This window comes from Paroedura picta, chromosome 3 (assembly GCF_049243985.1).
Source record: "Paroedura picta isolate Pp20150507F chromosome 3, Ppicta_v3.0, whole genome shotgun sequence".
Lineage (NCBI taxonomy): Eukaryota > Metazoa > Chordata > Lepidosauria > Squamata > Gekkonidae > Paroedura > Paroedura picta.
Genome location: NC_135371.1, coordinates 24,061,545 through 24,085,054, shown reverse-complemented (window position 1 = coordinate 24,085,054; position 23,510 = coordinate 24,061,545).

Below are 23,510 nucleotides of genomic sequence, written 5' to 3'. Positions count from 1 at the left end.
ATGTGCTCTGCACATTAAAGTTACTCTTGATTTTCTTTGGAAATGCAGGGTTATCCACACATCCCGCCCCTCCCCCATGCATTTTGATGCTTGTATTTTATTGTCTTCCACATGTAGCTCAAATAATGAGGATTTGTAAGGGGAGGGGCTGTATTTACTGGTGATGCTATCGGTAGCATCAGAACACACAAACCCCATATGTTTGTTTTTTAAATGGTGCTGCAATACCAATTTACCACCGTAGTGTTGTGATCATAGTTTAAATAGGTTCTCTCAATTTCTGGCTTTCATTAAAAAAATAAGTGTCTATCCCATTCCGTTGGGGAGATAAAAAGGTAAAGGCAAATCTCCATGAGGGAGAAAACTGAAAAGTGGGAATTCAGAGAACCTACTAAAACTATTATTACAGTACTACAGCGATATATCAATATTACAGGGTCTCTATAATTGAAATAGATCCTCTTGTGGCGCAGAGTGGTAAGGCAGCCGCCTGAAAGCTTTGCCCATGAGGTTGGGAGTTCGATCCCAGCAGCCGGCTCAAGGTTGACTCAGCCTTCCATCCTTCCGAGGTCGGTAAAATGAGTACCCAGCTTGCTGCTGGGGGGTAAACGGTCATGACTGGGGAAGGCACTGGCAAACCACCCCGTATTAAGTCTGCCATGAAAATGCTAGAGGGCGTCACCCCAAGGGTCAGACATGACTCGGTGCTTGCACAGGGGATACCTTTACCTTTATAATTGAAATAGTCTGTCTTCAAGGTATGGCCAAGGGAGTGGTCTAACAATAATGACAGTGCAATAATTGAAAGGTGGGCTGGAGGTGAGTGGGATGAAGAAAACTAATAGAAAATTTATGTCCTAAGATAAAGCTGACAATATTGGCTTTTTTTGGGGGGGGGGTTCAACTCCCCCGGGTTAAAACTGGTATCGAAAGAGCTGGAAAAATCCCAGGGGGAAAACAAACAAGCAAAAAACAAAATGAAAATTAAGGCAGAAAAATGCACATTGAAATCAGGGGGATAAAGCAAAGCAACCTGAGGCCAGACCCAACAACAATAACAATAACCACACAGAAAAATCCCTGGCCAGAAATCAAAAGGCATGTATCTGAACTTTTCCATAGTGCCTTTTCAGAATTGAAGATGGCAGCAGTGGATCAAAGGGTGGCTGCTGTCAGAAAGCCATATTGCTGTGTAAGCATTTACATCTGAATCCACTTGGATGTCACCAAATAGGTTTCTTGGTTGCAACTGGTGAGCAGGACACGAGCAAAAATGTGGAGAGATTGGACATCAGTCAGGAGGAATGTACCCATGTACAGTCAGGCGCAAGATCCTTGAAGGAAATGTGGGACAAATGAGGCAAACTGACAAGTAAAATGCATGCAGGCAAGAACCAGCCAAGGTCTCTTGCATAATGATAAATGAGACGCATGGATCTAGATTGCATTATCTTTATAGATCCTGGATCTTAAGTGCTGAGGTATCCCATTTAAGGCTGACGTTGTAGAGTACTTAGTATAATAATTAATCTTGACTTACAGGTAAAACCGTAACTCAGCGAGGAAATGTTAAAAGATACATAAGCATGGTCTCAGTGCCTTTCATGTTGGGCAGTGTTATCGTAATCAGTGTCTGGTCTTATTGTCATAGCTAAGTATAGAAACTTGTCTATGTCAGCCTTGTAGTTATTGTTGTCTGGCAGGGGTTGATCAGGTACCTTTTCTTCATAGAAGGCTGATTCCATTGGTGTGGCCATTGGATTAACACCTTCCCAGCCTAGGCTTTGCAATAGTTCTAGTGTGTGCTTTGGAGTAAGAAGATAACTTGCGTCTGGTTCCTGTTCAACCTGAATTCCCAATTAAAAACTAGCATTGCCTCGGTGTTTGACTTCTACTTCCTTGTTTAATTGGGATGTAACCTCAGCACCGTCATTTTGATTTTCATGACAAATCATCAAATTGTCGACATAGGTCAGAGTAAATGTCCATCTTCCAGTTCTGTCAGCTGTAAAGACAGGGGTCAGCTTTACCTTGTCTGAAACCTTGATTTCATAGCATCTTGGTCAGCTTATCCAAGGTAGGATAGTTTCTAGGTTGGATCTCTCTTGTTGACACACAATGACTGTTTGAGGTCTAGGGTCTTTTCTTCCTCCTCAGAGGTCTCCAACTCTTCTGGCTTACTTGCTTGTTCAGGAACTTCTGTCTTTACCTCCTCTTCTGATTGGCCATTCTGGTTGTGCCTGCATAGTGACTGTGTCCATTGACTCTGGGAGATACACCAGCAGCTGGCTGTTATCTTCTCTGGATGGTTGGTTATCTGTCATAGCAATCTGGTGGTTCCTTGGTTGCTCATCAACTTTGTCTACATGGCTGTAAAGTCCCGGACACACTACCACATATTGTTTTGGAGTGTCCAGTCTTCTCTCCCCAAAGAGTTTCAATCCAGTCATATTTGATGGATTTAAACTCCAAAGCCAATTCTAAATCCCTCGTCATCAAATTAATGCTTTCAGAAAAGGATCCCATTAAACTTGCCAGGGTAGCCGATGCCCTTGGAAGGATATTCCAAATAAATAACTTATGTTTGCAAGAGCGGGAATGTAATATTGTTTAATCTATTTTGTTTCCTTGGATTGTGTCTGTGTATGCCAATAAAGGTTTTCTGAGTCTGAGTCATCAAATGGCACCATTCTGCTTGTAGTAATTGGGTTTAGGTCTAGAATTCTGAGCCCCTTTCTTTTTGGAAAATAGCTTACAAAGATGCCTTCTTCAGCTCTAAGTTCTAGTTTGGAGCTCTTCTGTTTTGGTATATGAGCATAGGCCATGAATCCAAATATGGCATTCTGCCATAACTGGTAAGGACTGTTCCCTGTGGCTTTGATTGACAACCTGTTTTCAAGTAAACTGTGGTCATCGCATTCTTCCCAGTGCTTGTAGGGAAGGCCTGAGTCAATTAGCATGGATCTAACCTTTACCATTATAGAGTGATTTTTATGCTCAGTGACCTTATTCTGTTCCTGCAAGTAGCCTCTCCGTTTCTGCTCAGTTTGTGATTTTAATTTGAGTAAATAACATGCCTTGAAAAATCATCAATAAAAGTTAACAGATAAAAGTTATTTTCAGCTTATGCTGGTTTGATATATCTATGTAGGTTAGTGTGAATCAGCTGAGGTGGTTGCTTAGAGCATGGGTAGTCAACCTGTGGTCCTCCAGATGTCCATGGACTACAATTCCTATGAGCCCCTGTTAGCAAATGCTGGCAGGGGATGATGGGAATTGTAGTCCATGAACATCTGGAGGACCACAGGTTGACTACCCCTGGCTTAGAGCATCTCTGACTCTTTTTGGGAATAGAAGGCTGAGTATCCTTTCCCTTCATACAACTTATACACAATTGATTATCATTGGCACATTCGCTTATATTGAAACATGCTACCATGTCCTTTGTTTGTAGTTGCAAGATGGCTTCTGGGTCATGATGAGCAAATCTCTTGTGCCAAAACTCCAGAGACTTCTGGTCAGCAGTTGCCAGTACAGGTCTTTGGCTCCTGGCAGTCTAGCTCAACAACTCAATTTCTGAGAGCACTTTGGTGCGAGATAGTACATACGTTATATCAAAGTGTATGGCAGTTCCTTTTTTTGAGTCTGTGGGCATGCTTAGCAAATTTGCCTTTGCATCAGGTCTATATAAAACATCATTTGCAGTAATAGCACTTCCACAATCACCTATTTGGCAATTTGGCATAACTTTCCTTTCTCTTGAATAAATCTTTGTTGGTCTTAAAGGTTCTACTGGACTCTATTTTTGTTGTGCTTCTTCAGGCCTTGGAGCAATTAATGAAAAAGTAGCTTTTTCCTCCTTGAGTTGATGTGAAGTCATGCATTAAAGTTATCTCTGTTAATTTTCTCTAGGACTGCATATAGTTGTTCCGTGTTAGCAACGAAAAAGATAGAGAGAGAAGCTTCTTTCTGCACTCAGAGCTTAGGACCAGCTGTTAAACAAACTCCCACATCTTTTGTTCTTGCCAGCAGGTTCTGAAGCCTTGCAATTGTTCAAACAAGAGAAAAACCAACCAATAAAAAAACCCTTTTAAACTTTAAAATTCACTCTGGGAACCCACAACTCTATTGGGATATTTAGTTAATGTAACAGAGTTTTGCCTTGTCATAGAAGTATGTTACTGAATGCGGTAAATAAATTTCCCAAGACGTATATTGCCCAAAAGGTGAACTTACATTTATTTTAGTAGATTCAGTTCACATTCACGTTGCAGCTGTAAGGTGAGAAAGAGAGACATCCCACTCAAGGAAATAATACCTATAGGCACTTAAGAGTGATGTGGCACCTCCCAGTGTCCAGTCATGCTGGGTTGCTCCTTCCAACAATCAGTTAAACCTTGCGTGTCAAATCCAGTTACAAGTCAGGTCTCTTAATGGGTTGAAGTTGAGAACTTAAAGGAAGGTGCTGTCAATTAGGAAACATTTCTATCTGCTGGCGGAGAAACTACAAAGGGAGCTGCTTTATTCCAACAATGCCAGAAGGCAAGGCTTTCACGGCTTTTGAATACAGAATGTACAAAGTAGTTGACAGTGAGGAATGCACATTTGTGACATTGTTTGATCAAAAATTTGAAATACAAGTCCAAATTCTATTTCCTACTAGTGTAGATATTGCAAAGAGGCCTTTTAGAATGAGGCATGGCTGTTTTCCATTTTGTTTCTCAGCCTCTTGCTTAGACAGCTGAAGTTGGATTTGTCTCTGGCTCCTTGTAAGTAGTGCACAATGATTTAAAAGTGAACTTCTGGAGTGCTTCAGTCTTACTTTTCGATCCCCCACGGAGGATAGATTAGGCCAGGTTTTCTCAAAGTAGATGAACTTGGAAAGCCAGCATGGTGTAGTGATTAAGAGCAGTGGCAGAAGCAGATCTGATTCCCCACTCCAGTAATGGGTTAACTACATGTAGAATGTTGTTGACTAGATATCAGGGAAAAGATTTTCCACAGTCCGAGAAGTTCAGCAGTGGAATGGGCTGCCTAAGGAGGTGGTGAACTCCCCCTCACTGGCTGTCTTCATGCTAAACAGATAGAAGAAGAAGAAGAAGAAGAAGAAGAAGAAGAAGAAGAAGAAGAAGAAGAAGAAGAAGAAGAAGAAGAAGAAGAAGAAGAAGAAGAAGAAGAAGAAGAAGAAGAGTTGCTGCTTTTTTCTACCTGAAGGAGGCTCAAAGCGGCTTACAGTCGCCTTCCCTTTCCTCTCCCCACAACAGACACCCTGTGAGGTGGGTAAGGCTGAGAGAGCCCTGATATTACTGCTTGGTCAGAACAGTTTTATCAGCGCTGTGGCGAGCCCAAGGTCACCAAGCTGGTCACCCACATCCAGCTGGCTGCATGTGGGGGAGCGCAGAATCAAACCCAGCGTGCCAGATTAGAAGTCCGCACTCCTAACCACTACACCAAACTGGTTCTGGATGCTGGATGCTTTCATTGAGCAGGGGGTTGGACTGGATGGCCTGGATCACCCCTTCCAACTCTATGATTCCTCCACATGCACACATGCATTCACCTAGGTGACCTTGGGCTTGTCACAGTTACCTTAGAGCTGTTCTCACAGAGGGTTCTCTTAGACCTCTTTCAGCCCCACCTGCCTTAGGGAAAGGTGTTTGTAAGCCACTTTGAAAAGCAGGGTATAAAAAAAACTCAGCTCTTCTTCTATTCACCTTTTGTAGAAAAAAACAATGTTGACACAGGGAAAAGCTAAAATTCTGTAATAAAAATTAACCCCTTGAACAATGATATAATCAGCTTATTGGCTCTTAATTTTTTTTTTTTTTTAGTGAACTGTGGGAAATGGCTGAAACAGCCTTCCTTCCCTCTAAATGTCCTCTTGAATAGCAAAGCTTTCTAATGGTCTCCAGAAAGTTCTTCTGTGTAATTAGGGAAGCACAAACCAGGAAAATGTAGTTCAGTTTGTGGTTCATGGCATGTTTGGTTCACCTTCAAAGTTTCCAGGCCAGCCCTGGAGCCCTGATCTCACACCTCTGACATGGCAGGTCACCAGGCCAGGACTCATCCCTCAAAGTCAGGGGTAGTCAAACTGCGGCCCTCCAGATGTCCATGAACTACAATTCCCAGGAGCCCCCTGCCAGCATTCGCTGGCATTCGCTGGCATTCGCTGGCAGGGGGCTCCTGGGAATTGTAGTCCATGGACATCTGGAGGGCCGCAGTTTGACTACCCCTGCTCAAAGTTATACTAAACAGAGCATATTTCTCAACAACCCTTTGCTTCTGGCGCCAACCTGCACCATGCTACTAGAAATAAGATTTATTTTTTTAAAGGTAAAGGTATCCCCTGTGCAAGCACCGAGTCATGTCTGACCCTTGGGGTGACGCCCTCTAGCATTTTCATGGCAGACTCAATACGGGGTGGTTTGCCAGGGCCTTCCCCAGTCATTACTGTTTTTTTTAATCTAGTCAAAACACAATCCCTTAGCATATTTGAAAGACATTCTATGTACCATTGCCCCTATATATCATTGCTTGAGACTAGGGTTGTGCAGGGCGGAGTCCGAATTGGCCATTCCAGGCTGACACAGCCAGTGCTGCACGGGGAGGAGGTACGGGCACTGGTGCACCTCCTGCTGGTTCATGATGAACTTTGCTTTAGTGATGAACTTTGCTTAGTGAGTCAATTTTTGCCCATCCCTATGTGCAACTACAGCTGCAGACAGACAAGAGGGAGATCTAATGAACCCTGTGGACATGCAGGGGGAAAAATGCTATTTCACTGCAATATCATACCTGAAAAGGTAAGATGTGTCCTCTTGTTTACATTTTTGCTTAGTTCGGAAGAGGTGGATGAGCCCCTCCTTAGCGCTCCTCGAATTGTGGTTTCAGATAACTAATATCTCTTTCTCTCCCTTCAATTCAATCTGATCCTGTGCATGTTTACTTGAAAGTAAGCTCCATTTGTATGCAGTGGGGCCTAATCTCTGATAAGTGTATATCTACCTGTTTGCCATTCCTCTCTGAGAAGCCCTCTGGCTAAATAAATCATGCTTGCCACCAGAAAGACAAGCCTTGATCTCACGGAGCTCAGATGCAAAAACAGATGGTGATTGCTGTCAAGTCCTGACTGGAAGAGCTCTTGTGTGTCTGCTCTCCTCATAATATTGCCAAGTTTAATGAGTGTGGCAGAGCTCAGTTTTGAGCTACAAATTAGTGACGTTCGGCAGCGTCCCTATTAACATAAGAAAACAGTGTTGCCTCGAATGATATATAGGCTCTTTGCTGTTTGCATGATCAGTGGTCCTGAGACAGTTATGGCATTAAAATGTCTGCCTATGATTTCTTTGCTTGGTTAACCAGGAGCAAGAGAAAGGGAACAGATGGGCCCCTGGCCAATAAAAGGGCTCTTGGCTCATAGTTGCATCAAAACACCTGCCTGGGCACAGGTGAGTTGCACTCACATTGCACAGCTCTCATCTAGGCACCCAGCAAAAGCACACTGCATTATTCTGAAGAATTCCCAGACCTGCCTTGGATTACTCTGACCATGCTGAAGTCCTTGGACATTGGAATACTTTTATATTGCTTAAAAGTTTAGATTTGTGGGGCTCAGGGGTGTTATGGGGCAAAGCAATGGAAGGCAAGCACTCAAGGAGACTTATTTTTGGTGAAAATATGACTGCATCTTTTTATTGAATACAACCACCTGGTGCAGAATGACAATGGATCCAATCTTGGGCAATCAGCTTACGAAATAACCACACACCCCAGCCTCCCTACTGGAGGATAAGACCGTGGAGTGGCAAGACCTGTGTGAGGCGAAGCATCCCTGATTCATCCCAAGTGTTAATGTGTACAGAAATGGTTTTGTTCCATCTTCCATCTCCTTGGACCTCTTTGCTTGCATGGCTGTTATCATCTTCAAGGCCAAAGTATGGAATTGGAGACTTGGCTCATCATGAGGGGGAGAGGAGTGATGAGGTAATCTTCTAGAGCAGGGGTAGTCAACCTGTGGTCCTCCAGATGTCCATGGACTACAATTCCAAGCATTTGCTGGCAGGGGCTCATGGGAATTGTAATCCATGGACATCTGGAGGACCACAGGTTGACTAGCACTGTTCTAGAGGGTTCTAGCAAGAACACGTCCTGAATGGTTGGTGACGATCACCTGGTCTCATGTAGCCAAAAATTATAACTGGGCTAAAAACTGGGAAAGAACAAAAGGCCTTGACTTTGATCGGCTCATCTGCAAAGGGGGGTAAAAGAACCCTCCAGTGATGATACTATGTGATCGTGACCATTTTTCTAGGTGACATTTTTCAGGGGATAGTCCCAAAGGGTTATGTCTGATCCATTAAAATCTCTAGCACATAACATAAACAAGAAGTAACTGCAAGGGGAGGGGAGGATCAGTATTTGGAATCAGTTTTTTCCCCCTCATGGATCATTTTCTGAAATTCCATGTGCCCTCCCCCACTGATAGATCAGGATTATACCCAGAGTCCTCTAGACCATGGCCAGAGCAATAATTTATGGTCTTCCAGTGTCAATTACTCATTTTCAGTGGTTGGATCCAATTCTCTCTTTCCACTCCCAGCTGGTAATCAATGCTACGGCAACTGAACATGCCAATATTCAGTGTGGCTGGATATGCTTGTCTTCACATGGAGCAGTGTGAGGACAGCCCAGAGCTGTGTTTGAGCCTCTTGCATATTCCTTGAGCAGCTCCAATGCAGTTATTAGACTGACTCCCTTGCGTCTGTCAGGAGCACTCAGGGATGTGCACCGCATAATACACACTGAACCTGTGTACCTTGTTTGATATTCCAAGGAGAGATCCGATGTGCTATGTAATATTAATTTACCAGACTGTAGACTCGTTTGGTAAAGGGGAATGTTTCTTAGAAGTAGTGAGAATAAAGCCATGTTAATCTTCAGAGCAATATAATTGCACTCTTATGATAAGGCGTAGATAAGATTACGTTGAAACACCATACAGTTTTCTGTCCATGGGGGTGGGGGTGGGGGAGATGAAGACAAGGCTGCCGTGGTCTTGACTAGTGCAAAGAATAGTGTTCTATCTATTGTACTTACCTAGTTCATAAACATCTTCACTGAAAAGGCAGCGTTCAGCTTGGACAGCTATTACTCTTGAGGCTTCAAAAGAACAACTGCATTAAAAGACACGGAGATGAATTTACAGGCAGGCAGAGTCCATAACTTCCGACGTTGCCTTTGCTTCCGATGCTCCCGGCAAGAAAATCAACCTGCTCTTTGGCCGCAGTAAAAACGAGTGATGTCAAATGAAAACTCGGAAGGTAGTAATCTCGAGTCTCCCGTCCCTCATACTGAAGGCAAGAACGCATTGGGAAGACAGACGGCAAGGAGGCCGTAAGGAGAGCATCATATCCTAATTAAACCAACTGGACTCCCGGCCAGAGGAGACAGAACAGCTTCAGCAAGGCACAAGAGGCACATTGAGTATTCTAGTTGGATGGGGTCAGTTTCCAAAGTCATTGTCCATCCTCTTGACCAGTGGTCCCCAACCTTTTTATCTCTGGGGACCGGTCAATGCTTGTCAATTTTACTGAGGCCCGGGGAGGGGGTAGTCTTTTGTCGAGGGGTGCCACCACCGCTTGAGCCCCTGCTCCACTTGCTTTCTTGTCAGGGCCCCTGACTTCCTGCGGCCCACTGGGGGGCGCTGCCAGCAGCAGCTGCGCAGTGCCACACCAAGGGGGAGCCCCACCCATGGCAGCCATTGGAGAGCACCAAAGGTGAGCTGGCAGCAGAGTGGTAGGGCAGCCCCCGAGGCAGTAGCCAGGGAGGAAGACAAGGAGGAGCTGTGGCCCGGTACCAACTGATCCACGGGCTGGTACCAGTCCCTGGACCGGGGGTTGGGGACAGCTGCTCTTGACCATACATGTGGCTCCCATCTCCAAATGTCTAAATCTATTTGGAGGTAGAAAGCCTGACTATCAGTTCTGCAGTTCTTCTTTGTCGGCTTACATTCTCTTTTGCTAGCTCGAGGTGTCATTTCAGGCATTCCCATGAGCCACTTGGGCCCACAGCGAATAAGCACCAGCTATCTGGTCCCCTCCATTGCCTCTTATCGTATCATCTTTCCAGAATATGTGGAACAGATATGTGCTCTTGATCTGCAGCTACTAGCCAGTGAAAACGCTCAAGTCCATGCCAGGATTTGTTCCTGTATATCAAGACACCACTAGAGCCACAGATTCACCGCAGGCCATTTCCCTCTAGTTGTTTGGTAATGCTTTTCTTTTCCCAAAGTGGTTTGCGAACTGCACTCTATAGTTCTTAATAATGCATTTCTTTATTCATATGACAATTGGTGCCCCCCCCCCCCAATTTCCCATATTAAATTATTGGAATTGCTCAGTTTCATTTCTCTAATCCATGTTCCTGGGCCGAAAGTATGGACCTCCAGCTTTTGTCTTTTATCCGATCCCTGTATTTTATATGTTCAATTTGACTGGGAATGACCAAGGTATATTTTCGCTGATGGGCATGGCCATTTAGCAAGATTATTGTGTTTTAAACCTATTAATGGTGTGCCTTGAGGCAGCAGCGGTCTGGGAAACTTTTAACAACAGAGCTATAAAGCTCTCTAAAACCATACAGCTTCCTTATCAGTGCCCTGTGGTTAGTTAAACAAGGGCCTGTTTCAATGTGATTACTTAGAAATGTGGCCAATATTGAGGGAATAGGTATGGTTTTAAGATCATTCCCTCCTCTAGTGATAGGAAAAGGACAATGAGTCTTCTAAAGCTATGCCTGCAATGGATTTAGTAAATACTTGTATTTTTAAATATATACTAATCTATGTTGTAATGAATCAGGAACAACTTTTTAATAAATTGAAAGGCTTTTCATCAGTTTCTCGCTCTAGTTTATCCATGTAACATGGCAGCCTTATAAAGAAGTGAGTAATCCTCTTCACAGGTGTCAGATTGCTTAAGCCCAGAGCATTGATTCTGGTAGTAACATGATTTAACCCCATGTTCCAATGATCAAATGCCAGCACATGAGCAAGCATGGTGTAATGGTTAAGAACGGCAGATTCTAATCTGGATGACGGGGTTTGATTCCCCTACCCTCCGTAGGAAGTCTGCTGGGTGACTTTGGGCCAGTCACAGTTCTCTCAGAACTCTCTCAGTCCCACCTCCCTCACCTACCATGGGGAACAGAAGAGAAAAGACATTGTAAACCACTTTGAGAGAAAAACAGGGTATAATTATTAACTCTGCGAGTTCAGTGAACACAGACTCCGTCTTCAGAACGGCTCTTTTTAATTAGCAATTCCAGCAACAAACTCCAAAAACTGAACAGAGAAAAACAGGCAAACTCATGCGCTTTTATACCTTTCAGGCAACCCACTGCTGCCTCTGATTGGCCCTAAGCAGAGCAATCAGATTGGCTCTAAGTAGAGCGATCTGGTCAGACCTTAACAGGTTCCTTTGATTGGTTAGTTCCTTGGCTGGCAGAAGCCCTCATTTGTATCAGTGGCCAAATGCCCACAGACATAACATAATAATGTGACCAGATTTTAACATTGGTAAAGTGGGACACCATTGACCGGGGGGTTCTTGATTAAAATTTTGGTCTATATGGAGCAAATTTTTTTTTTCATAGAACGCATAGAACGCAAAAATAGTATTGTAGTATAATTTTTACTTGCAACATAAGTACAATTTGCCAGGTGCCCCCAGATGTCCCTCCAAAAGTGGGACAATCTGGTCACCTTACATAATAACAAACTTTTTTTCTACCAGAAAGGATAGACAAATAAGTTTTGCAGCAGTGTAAATCTTTCATGAGCCAAAGCCTGCTTGATCAAGTACGCAAAGGGTTACACTGATGGTCATCCTGTTATTGAATGTCAATGGCAGCTGAAATGCTTCCCCACAGCTTTCTGAGTGCTTCCATTTTTAATGTCTGATTGTGTGTATTTATCCTCTTGGGTAGAGAACACAAATGCTCATTTATCTGCACATCTCCTTACACAATGCATGCTCCCGTGTGGCAGCAATGCCTCTTTACCATTTACTTTGTCCAAACTAGACTGTCATCTATGAAGGAGAAGAAAAAAGTGTGGAATAATCCACTGAGGAGAAATATATGAAGTCTTCCTTAATGTGGAACCAGAGGAGATGGCGGGAGGACTAATGACTGGATACTTGTGAATTTTCTCTCATGGTACAAATAGCAGCCTGAGGGGGAAAAGAATTTCCAGTCCACAAACAGAGCAGGTTGTCTCTGTCCAGGGAAAGAGGAGCAATGCAAATTCATATAGATGCATTATGAGGCACCAGCATTGAGCACCTATAATATGGGAGAGAGAGGGGAAGACATAATCAACATAAGAAATCCATATGAGAGAACATCTTTAAACCGCTCCGCGGTATTAAATAAAAGAGTAAGGGGTAAGTGGGAGGAGAGTGGGCGGGCGCTGTCCGGGATAAAAACTCCTCAGAGTGCCACTCCAGAGCAGGTGTCCCACACCGCCGACTCTCCACTCTTCCGAGGCGGCCATCGTCGCCTTAACCGCCCGCAGCATGGTGAGTCAGCCATGAGAAGCCACATGGCCGCCGCGGAGGAGCCTCCCCGCACACCGCTGGGCTGAGGGAAACCTCCTTTCCCTCTGCCTGGCAACACCCCTTCCCCGTCCTCCAAGCTCAACCCTACCACCCCTCTGCCTCCCCAAACGCCTCTCCGCCCCCCGCCGACGAGCACTTCCCACCCCGGTCTGCATGTCGCTTCCCGGACCCCCAAGCATTCTCCCAGCCTCGACTTACCATTTACCCCTTCGGCTGCTTCCCCGCCGCTTTCGTCGCCTCCCCGCCGCCGCCACACCACCAAGGCCGCCTGCCCACGCGGCCCTGCTATTCCCTCCACAGCCCTCGCTGCCGCCGCCGCCACCCCTGGCCGCACTGATGACCACAAGCCGCGCCCGCAACCAACAAAGAGCTGTCCTTCGCTTTGCTCCCATTGCCCCCGCGCCCTGGCTGCACCAATGGCTATAGGGTGGGGCCGCGCCCGCGAACAATGCAGAGCCGGGCCGCCACCTCCGCCACGCCTCGATGCAGTCACCCACGGGCCCTGGCCGCACCGATGGCTACCGGCCGGGGCCGCGCCCGTGAAAGCCGCAGACCCGGACTGCTGCCACTGCCACGCCTCGCCGATGTCGCCTTCTTCCCGCAGCCATCGCCCCGCCACACACCCCGATCCTCCGGCCTGCGCCCGCACCCCCGGCCTACAGGTGCTAGCACCCGCTGTATTCCAAGGACAGCGGGCTTTATTTCTAGTTACAGAATAAGCTAGAAGACCAGATTGCTAACAACAATCTGCAAATCAGAAGAACTGGTAGGAGGTTACAAAACCCTGTGTTGAAACAGCCTAGATTTATGTCACACATTCCGGGAGAAAACCTTCCTTAACTATAAGAACTGTTTAGTAGCATCACAAGAGCTGAGGGATTAGTTCATTTCCCTTTTAAACTTTAGTGGAGATTTTCAGGTAAAAGTCAAATGAAGGTGATGACAAAGTGAGAGGGTCATCTGCTGGAGGTGCCCTTTCATTTTCTTCAATGTATCGCTATGTTGCCCTCACTTCTCTGAGCTGTGAGAAGCGCCAGAAGAAGAAAAAGCACTGAAGAATTATGGGATTTTTTCTGTTGTGTTTATTGACAAATAAACAAGTAGAATAGCGACAGAGAGAAAGAGGCACTGCTGCAAGACAACAGAGCTGCTAGCCCACACTAGATCCTTAGAGAACAAGATCTTGAGCCTCCCGATGCTCCTGCTAATTTTCAGCTCCCTCTCTCTATATGATGCTTTAGGTGTTGGTTCCAGACTAGACTGTCCAGTAGTAGAACTTTCTTGCCTGGTTCCAACCACAATAACACACTGATCTCCATGAATGGCTGCCACGGGGGGCGAGGGATAGGGCACCCTAAGGACTGAGAAGAAAGGGGTTGCAGTGGGAAGGGGAAATCCTTGGGAAATGCCATTAGAGTCTGGATCCAAATTGTTACTCTTGTGTATGCTCCAAGTCCTGTCAATCACAGGGGTAGTAGCAGAATTTGGATTGGGACAGAGATACACATTGAGAGAAGGTTGCCTAAAATTATTCCTGGAAGCCTCATTGGTGGATCATTGCTCATTGGTGACATTTACATTTAACCAGTTAGTACAGTGGTCCCCAACCTTTTTATCACCAGGAACTGGTCAACGCTTGACAATTTTACTGAAGCCCGGAGGGGGTAGTCTTTTACCGAGGGACGTTGCTGCCGCCGCCTGAGCCCCTGCTCTGCTTGCTTTCCTGCTGGCGCCCCTGACTTCCCGCTGCCCAATGGGGGCGCTGCCAGCAGCAGCTGTGCAGTGCCACACTGAAGGGGAGCCCAAGCCATGGTGGCCGCTGGAGAGCACCAAAGGTGAGCCGGTGGCAGAGTGGCAGAGCAGCCCCCGAGGCAGCAACTGGGGAGGAGGACAAGGAGGAGTGCGGCCCCTGTACCGACTGACCAGGACCGGTCTCCGAACTGGGGGTTGGGGACCACAGAAGGTTTCCCACCAGGGCAAATAGCAACTCCCTAGGGTGTTTGGGGTAGGTGTGTGGGGAGGCCCAGGAATGCTGAGTCACATGCTATCTGTGAATACAGGTTGAGAGAGGATTCTACATTCTGTTGGACATTAGTTGTGGATTTAATTTTAACTTGTAGTATACAGTTTGGATCAGGACCACAGTTTGGATCAGGACCACAGATCACAGCAGAGTTGCCGTCCTTAAGGGGGGACTTTGATATCTCCAGGAATTGCAGCTGATCTCCATACTACAGAGAACAACTGCCCTGGGGGAAATGGCTGTTTTTGTGAGTAGGCTTTATGGCATGGTATCCCACCAAGGTCCCTCCCCTTCCCACACCCCACTCTCCCCATACTCTGTCCCTAAATTTCCAAAAATTTCTCTACCCAGAGTTTTCCAACCCTTCCCCCTGTGCTGTTTTTCTGACCCAAAATGCAGCTGGGGAAGTGCGATTTATGCCACTAGGGCAGAGGTGGCCAAACTGGCAGGGGCTCATGGGAATTGTAGTCCATGGATATGGGGACAGCCACAGTTTGGCCACTAGAGAAACCCGTCTATACTCCAGGGTTCACGTGAATTTCCCCACTAGAGAAATAGCACCACCAGCAAGCATTTCTGGCTAGAAAAATAGTGCAGTGAGAAGCTTCTGTGTTCTGATCCAAATCAGGCACTGCATCAGTGGAAACAGAGGGGGGGAGGCAGGGGCAGCTACATCCCAATCTGTCCGAAAGACACAATGTGGAACCCATAAACAACCTGTATAGGTTGTAGCACGTAGCCTTCTGTTTAAATTTCAACACAATTCCCAGTTAGGGTTTCAATCTCCAGTTGGTCTCCAAAGAATCAAGATCAGGTTCCCTGGAGAAAATGGCTGTCTTGGTTGGTAGCATTATGTCCAGCTGAGGTCCCTCCCTTCGTCAAAGGGAGGGACCTCACTCCCAGTAATTTTTCCTGGCTTCACTCCCAGTAATTTTTCAACCTTATTCCCAGTGCACATCTGACTTAGGGGTGTCAGGCCATTCCTGGAAATTGGTGGCAGCTTCAGGGGCAGGGATGACATCATCATCAGCATCATCAGCATCATCATTTAATTTCTAGCTCACCTCCTCCCAAAGGCTCAAGGCCGGTTACAACATTCATATCAAACCCCCCATAAAAACCACGAAACCAATATAAAATAACGATAAAACAACAACCCCATAAACAAGATGCTGCAGCTCAAAAAAACTCTTCCCGGACCCAACAGCCTCCTAATACTAGATTTAGAGGCACAAAAATGAACAGAGGGTGCCGATAACCTTTGCTAACGCCACTCCACTGGGGGGGCCGTGATCTTCCTTACCACCCGGTCTCAACTATTGACCTGGCGGAAGAGCTCCATTTTGCAGGCCCTTTGGAACGCGGAAAGCTTGGGCTGCTGAAGCATCTTGTGTGCCACTTCTGAGATTTCCCCAAAAGTCTCTAGTTTAGTAATTCCTCCATTACTCTAGTAATTCCTACAGGTACTTTGTGTCACTTCCAGGTTTTCCCCTGAAGTGACACAGCTGCACACACAATACTGTCTTTTAATTTTTTTTCTCCCACTGTTGCAGTGGCAGGCAGCAAGGGTTGTTAGCGTTGCAGTATGCAAGATCTGCAGTGTGCATGATTCAACAGCATAAAAGAATACCCTTCAGAGTACATCAGAGAAGACATTGTATTAAGCACAGTTAGAATAGGAACTTCCTGAAATTTTTTTCAGATACTTTCCTCCGGTGTCCTGATTGGCTCAGAGGGAGACTTCCTGCTCCTTTGAGCACATTTCCTCCCTGCTTGCCTCCACAACAGGCAGAATGAACACAATAGCCAGACAGTTAGTCTCTATTGCAGCCCTTCTCAACTTTTTTACCATTGAGAAACCCCTGAAACATTCTTCAGGCTCCGAAAACCCCAGAAGTGGCATGATCAGGCAGAATATGGTTGGGAAGCATAGCCGTGGACACACCCACCTGGGGCCCCTCCCCTTCCCACCACTTCCAGGACCATCATTGGCCATTTTGGGAGGGACAGATGGGTCAACATGGCCATATATGTGTTCAAAACACATTTGAAAAATATATACAAAATTAATTAACTCCCACCCATTTGGGAAAACCCTCCAAGGTCATCAAGAAACCTCAGGGTTTCACAAAACCTTGGTTGAGAAAGCCTGCTCTACTGTCCCATAGAACCGTAGAGTAGGAAAGGACCATACAGGCCAGGTCAGGCTCAATGCAGGGTCAGCCTAAAGCATATCTTTCTATACAAAGTTATTTTTCTTCACAATGAAACTATTGTGTTCTTTTAAGCAGCCTGATGCTCTGCATTTCTGCATATTCAAACTCTGCCAATGGTTAACAGGATGCCTGGCAATCATAGTCTGTCAGGGCAGTGTGTAAAATATAGTTAGGCTACAAATTTGCTGTTTCCTCTCTCTCTCTCTCTCTCTTTCTTTCTCTCTCTCCCCCCTCCCCCCCCCCTAGTCTTTGCTGTCAAGGATTATGTCTCCAATCTCCGATGAGTGCTTAAACAAAGCCTATTTCGAACATTCCTACTGATTGCTCCTCATTAAGGAAATATCCAGTCATTAAGAGAGATTAATATTCTTTCGTTCTAGGACCTGGCTCCAGTACCTTTAGGCCAAACCATTCTCAGTAATTGAACTTCAAGTATATAACAGTCTTCTCTCACACCACTGATAAAGAACCTTCAGCCTCCCGACGAGATTGAACAAGCGTTCTTTCTCCTGGAAAAGAGAACAAATGAATCGGTTAACAAGGAATCAAAATGATATGTCACAATTAATCAGCCTTCACACATTGTCCCATCACATTACATGTTTTCCTTTAGCCTGAAAATTATTCCCATTTGCAATATTCATACAGCTCATCACCAGGGAGCAACCTAGATCAGACCACATTTCCTTCTTGACCCAAAAGCTCTGTGTCTCCCTCAGGCTATAAGCGGACTGGGTCCTGCTTATCTGTGGGACCGCTTGTCTGTTTATGACCCCCACAGGGCTCTTTGCTCTGCGGGTATGAATCTACTGGTTGTCCCAGGCCCCCGGGACATCCTCCTGGCCTTGACCAGGGCCAGGGCTTTTTCGGCCCTGGCTCCAACTTGGTGGAATGAGCTCCCGGAAGAGCTAAGGGCCTTGTCGGCGTTGTCAGCTTTTTGCAGAACCCGCCAGCACACCGGTCTCTCCCCCCTGGGCCACAGGCCTCCCTCTCCCCCCCCCCGGTCCCCAGCCCGAAAAAGCTTCGGGACCACTGGTTTAAGGGGTATTTTAGGGGGGCTATTGTATTTTTATTGCCTTATTGTGAACTGCTGCAAAACAATTGAGAGTGGCAGTATACAAATCTAAGAATGAATGAATGAATGAATGAATGAATGAATGAATGAATGAATGAATGAATGAGTCAGTGAGTCAGTGAGTCAGTGAGTCAGTGAGTCAGTGAGTGAATGAAGTACATTCCCGAGTGCATGAATACAATCTCTCACCTTCTTTTTTAAGACTCACATTGGAAGTAAGAATTCTTTAAAGTTGAATTTTTTTTCACCTGTCAAGGCCCCAGGATAATAAACTTTGGGGTATGTGTGCGGGGGCGGGGAGGGGAGGATCTCTCTTGTTACCAGGAGAGCAGCATTTGTGAAGGATTTCACTCTCATTGTTAGTAGCACTTTAGTATATTTGTTTTCTGTATTGCCCGGCCTTTTCAACTGCTTTGAGCTACTGCAGTCCACTCAGGCAGTCAAACAGTGTGTGCGTGCTTTAAAAGGGCCCCAAATGTAAGCACTCAAAACAGAAGAGAAACTGAAAACTGTACTCCCTAAATTCTTCAGACTTTCTCCTCTTATTGCAGGGAACTTTTCCATGTGCACGATTTCAAATGAATTTCAAACCCCATTGGTGTGTTGTGGTAATTCCGAAGCCAATCTTGGCTTAATGTTACTTACCGATTCTCTGCCAGACTTCAGTCAGTTGCCCAGACTTTGGCTTCAGTGACTAAGAAACTATATGCTTCAGGCTGAATCAGAAGGCACAGAATCTAAACCTGAGAACCTGCTCTATAATGAGGCTACATATTCTCAAGGTCCCCAGATCAGCTGCAAGAGGCTAGCGGACTAGAGAAGACATACCCCAGCATTATGCGCTCATCATTCCCCTGGCCAAACTGGCTTCCAGCAAAGATGGCTAAATGGACTTGTTCAGAATTCAACTTGCGGTAAAGAGATCATGAGTTCTTTGAACTTCTCCAAAACAGATCATTACTCGATGAAAATTTAATGCACCATAGTAGAAGTACTAGAGCCAACTTGAGCTGTGAGTGTTGGGATGAATACATGTGAAGTCGCAAGCTATAAACAGAATAAAGCCATTGGGCTGGTGGGTGCACAGGTACTTTTGTGTGAATAGAAACTACAGCTCCTTTTGCAAGGAGGGTTCTGTGATCCAGATTTTGATTTGAGATGGTATGGGTAAGAGCAGTGGCTTTTAACTGGCAAGCCAAGTTTGATTCCCTGCTCCTCCACATGCAGCCAGCTGGGTGACCTTGGGCTAGTCACAGTCCTGTTTCAGCTGTTCTCCCAGAGCAGTTTTGTCAGTGCTTTCTCAGCCCCACCTACCTCACAGGGTGTCTGTTGTCGGGAGAGAAAAGGACATGATTGTAAGCCTCTTCGATACTCCGTCGGGTAATGAAAAGTGGGGTATAAATGCCAACTCGTCTTCTTCAACAGCAGCTTTTTGTGTTGCACTGGGCAGGGTAAAGGACCTGCAGAAGTCTGAAAAAGGCAGGTAAGATCCGTTCTATAGAAAGAATTTTGCATATAGTTCTTTAGATCCAGTTCGTTGTAGGTTCACTTCACCACGTCACAATCTACATGGATCTTTAATCCATATACAAAATATCCTAACATACCAAGTCTCTAGATATTACCACATTCAAATATATTGAATAGATTTTGACATAATCCCTCCCCCAAAAGGACAATTGTCCTGGGCCCATTCTGCATACACTGGATAATGCACTTTCAGTGTGCTTTGGTAGCTGGATTTTCCTGTGCAAAACAGGAAAATCTACTTCCAAAGAGCATTGAAATAGCATTATCTATTGCATGCAGAATAGACCCTGGACAGAGTCTCATCTGACCTTTTCCTCACAAGTGCAAACCTCCAGAGTGATGTTCGTAAATAATCAAAATTTGTAAAACTTTCTGCACAACTTTTCCTCTTCAGGAGTAGATCTGAATTTAGTGCCCCATTACCCTGCATTTTCTGTGTCTTGGAAATGGAATCAGGGTATACTGGGGCATTCTCACTCCAGTTCAATCCTAGCCTTCCTTTCAGGGTAGTCATTTAAGGTAAAATGGAGTAATGGCCCTGTAAGCCACCCCGTGCTCCCCAGCAGAAGAATTAAATGAAATGTGAAAAATAAACCGAAATTTACCTTAATTGAAGTCCATTTTCTATCCACTGCTGGTATACATAGAAAGCAATTAGAAATCACTGCATCGTTTTAAATAAGCAATTTTGAAATGATTTCTTCTGCTTGTCTATGACCTCAAAAAAGGACCTGACATACTTTCAGATATGGGGTGAAGTGTTGCTTCTTTACCTACCATTGCAGAACAGCTTAGATCTGAGTAGTACATAACTTCACGGTTACTTAAAAGCATGTCGTCTCATGGTTATCAAAGGCAGGAGGCGACGTACTTCAGTCAACAAATTACTTTTGCTTTGCTCAGTGATTTGCTGTCACTAGCTGTCATTTTTTTTAAAAAGCCTTTATAAAAAGCCTGGATTCAAATGAAGCCATGTACTGAATTAAAAGTTGAGAATGAAATCAATCGTCTACATCAGCCTTTCTCAACTTTTTTTTACCATTGAGAAACCCCTGAAAGTGGTGCGATTGTGCAGAATATGACTGGGAAACAGTTTTGTACATGTCCATGCAGGGCCCCTTCCCTTCCCATTCCCTTCAGGCCCATCATTGGCCATTTTTGGAGGTGAAGCAGTCTGACATGACCGTATATGGTCATCTCACCTGATAAACGTTTAACAAATTAAAAAAATATATACCAAATTAATTGACTCTCACCCATTCAGGAAACCCTTCCAGGGCCATCAAGAAACCCCAGGTTTTCACAAAACCCTGGTCGAGAAGCCTTCTCTACATACCAAGTTGGTCAAAGCTGTAGGACTCAACTCAAGAGGTCTTTCTCGGATTGGATTAGAGGGCATGACAGGTTTTCAATGAAAACGAGCTCAATCAGTCCATGTGCACACATGGAGCCATTTATTTATTATTTATTTATTTATTATATTTATATACCACCCTCCCTGAGGGCTCAGGGCAGTTTACAGAAAACAGGAAGAGATGCAATTAACATATGGTAACAGGTAAGAGTAATAACAATATAACAACAATAACTTAACAAGATCATAAACAATAACATTATAAAATAGAAATTGCGAGAGCCTCAGCTCAACTCTTACTGGTACCCAGTGGGTTAAACCGGTTAGTGTTGGTCGTAGGGGGGGATCTTAGAGGCCAACTGGAAGTGGTGGTTTGGGTCAACCTCAACAAAATGCCTGGTGTAGGAACTCCCTTTTGCAGGCCCTGCGGAACTGTTTGGGTTCTGTCAGGGCCCTGATCTCCTCTGGGAGCTCGTTCTACCAGGTGGGGGCCAGAATGGAGAAAGCTCTGGCCCTGGTTGAGGTCAAGTGGGCCAGGGACCACCAGGAGGTTGGATGTAGAAGAGCGCAAGGCTCTATGAGGAGTGTAGGTGGAGAGGCAGTCCCTCAGGTATACTGGGCCCATGAATGTCTTTTCTTCCAGGATTTCCAGTTTCATGCCTGAACCTGTTTTTTTTGTCTTCTCTGCCATACTGACATGGGATATTTCAAACGACTGATGGTTGGATTGCTTCCCTCAAGCAATATAACAGAAGAATGGCTGTTACATTTAGATCTATAAGAGGTTTTCAACTGAAAAAAATCATTAAAGAGGCCCTTACACAAAATTACACGGGATCTCAATTAGCTTGGGTTTCTATGCTCTAGCAGATTCACTGATTGTGTTTGACTAGCTGGCAAAGTACCCAATTTCCAGACCAATCTCATAGGTAGGTAGATTTATTCAGTCAACTGGATCCGTCTAGGAGGTAATACAAAAGCTGAGATCTATAAAAATTAATAGCAAAAGATAATAAAATATCATGGATAAAGTACAAAAATATTACTATAGGAAGGTATTAGAAAATTAAACAGTGTTAAAATTAGTAAGTATCAGGAGCAGATATATTGGACCAATCTCATATGTATTCCCAAGGTCAGCTGACTGAACCTGGAAGTCAACAGCCACTGACATTCTTGACTGACTAAATCATCAAAGAGTATGGAGAAAGAATAAAAATGAAAGTGGAGGCATACCGTGCACTCCATTACTAGACTTTGGTGGGAAGGGCTCCATATCTCACTGGACAAGTTCCGTGGTCTACCATTAAAAAGATGTGTGAGACCTTCGAGATGCTACCAGTATGCTTACTGAACTTGAGAGACTGATTCAGAATCATGCAACCATATATTCATAAATCTAGTGAGCGACCTGAACTGAAGGTGTGATGGTTACAGTATAATCTTCAGAATCTGCAGCCAGAAAGCTCTAGATGGTCTATTAGGAGTACAAAAGTCTTGCTTACTGTTCTTTAGAGCTGAAAGGTGCGTCATTTAGATCTCCTGGAGCAGAAAGAACTGTTACTGTTCTCTTTGATTCTATGTAGAAAACTGAAATGCAAAACCTAAGGAATCCTGACTGAGATGCTTTCTGATAGTTGCCTCAATATGGGGGTGGAAATATAGTGACTTGGAGTTCCATGACAGACTAGCTGTGGGTTATAAGAGGGAAAGGGATATTCCCCTCCCAAGCTTTAACTTTTGTTTTCTACCTGTAATATCTGTGGGTTCTTAGAAAGAGGTCAGGCTACTGGGCATACAAACAGCTCTTTATTGGTCATTGCAGCAGTGGTTACATGTTATAGCAGGTGACAACAAGACCAAAGGAAACCTCCCACCCCTGAAAACCACAGCATACATGTGGCAGACAAAAGTACTTTCTGCAGTTGCACATGATTAGCTAGATCAGAAGTGATTGATTCAAATTGATTGGATCCAGCAGACAGGATCCTTGCTGCATATTGGTCAGTTTGATAACCACCAGGATCCTGACTCAGACCTCAAGCTCCATCCTCAGCAGATCCACATCCACAAGACTACCCACTGAGAAAAAAAAATTCTCAGGGACTGTACCCTGTATCCAAGAAAAGCTCCCTGCCAAATGTCAGGCTCCTGGAAGGCTGGGTTTCCATTTAACAGGCAATTAAAAACACTGCAGGCAGTAGCAGATGGTTAGCAGACCCAGAAAATAGGGAATGGGCACAAGTAATGTATATATAACTGTTGGATTCCCAAGTAATAAACAGCCAGTTCGTATCTAAAATAACAGGAAGAAACATCTCTCTTTTTTCTCTTAATGCTGACTATATCAAACACATATTACAATCGCATGGCAAACACTGCTGAGCATTGTTGAAATGTTGATTTGGGTGGCAAGTGATGGATTAGTTCCCGTGCTTCCAGTCTACAGCATTGTCAATATTTGCAAATTTAATTTTGGGAGGTACATCTCTCAGAAGGATTCTCCTAGGTGTCAAGCCTGGTCTATAATCCTGCTGATTGGTAAACAGCCCTGTCATGTCAGCATCCGCTGAGTCATTCTCTCCCCATTGCCCCTCCTCATCAACAACAACAATCATTATCATAAAAATTTTATGTTCAATCCACTCTTCCGAATTGCTCAGGGAGGGTAACTGCAATAAAACCAATATAC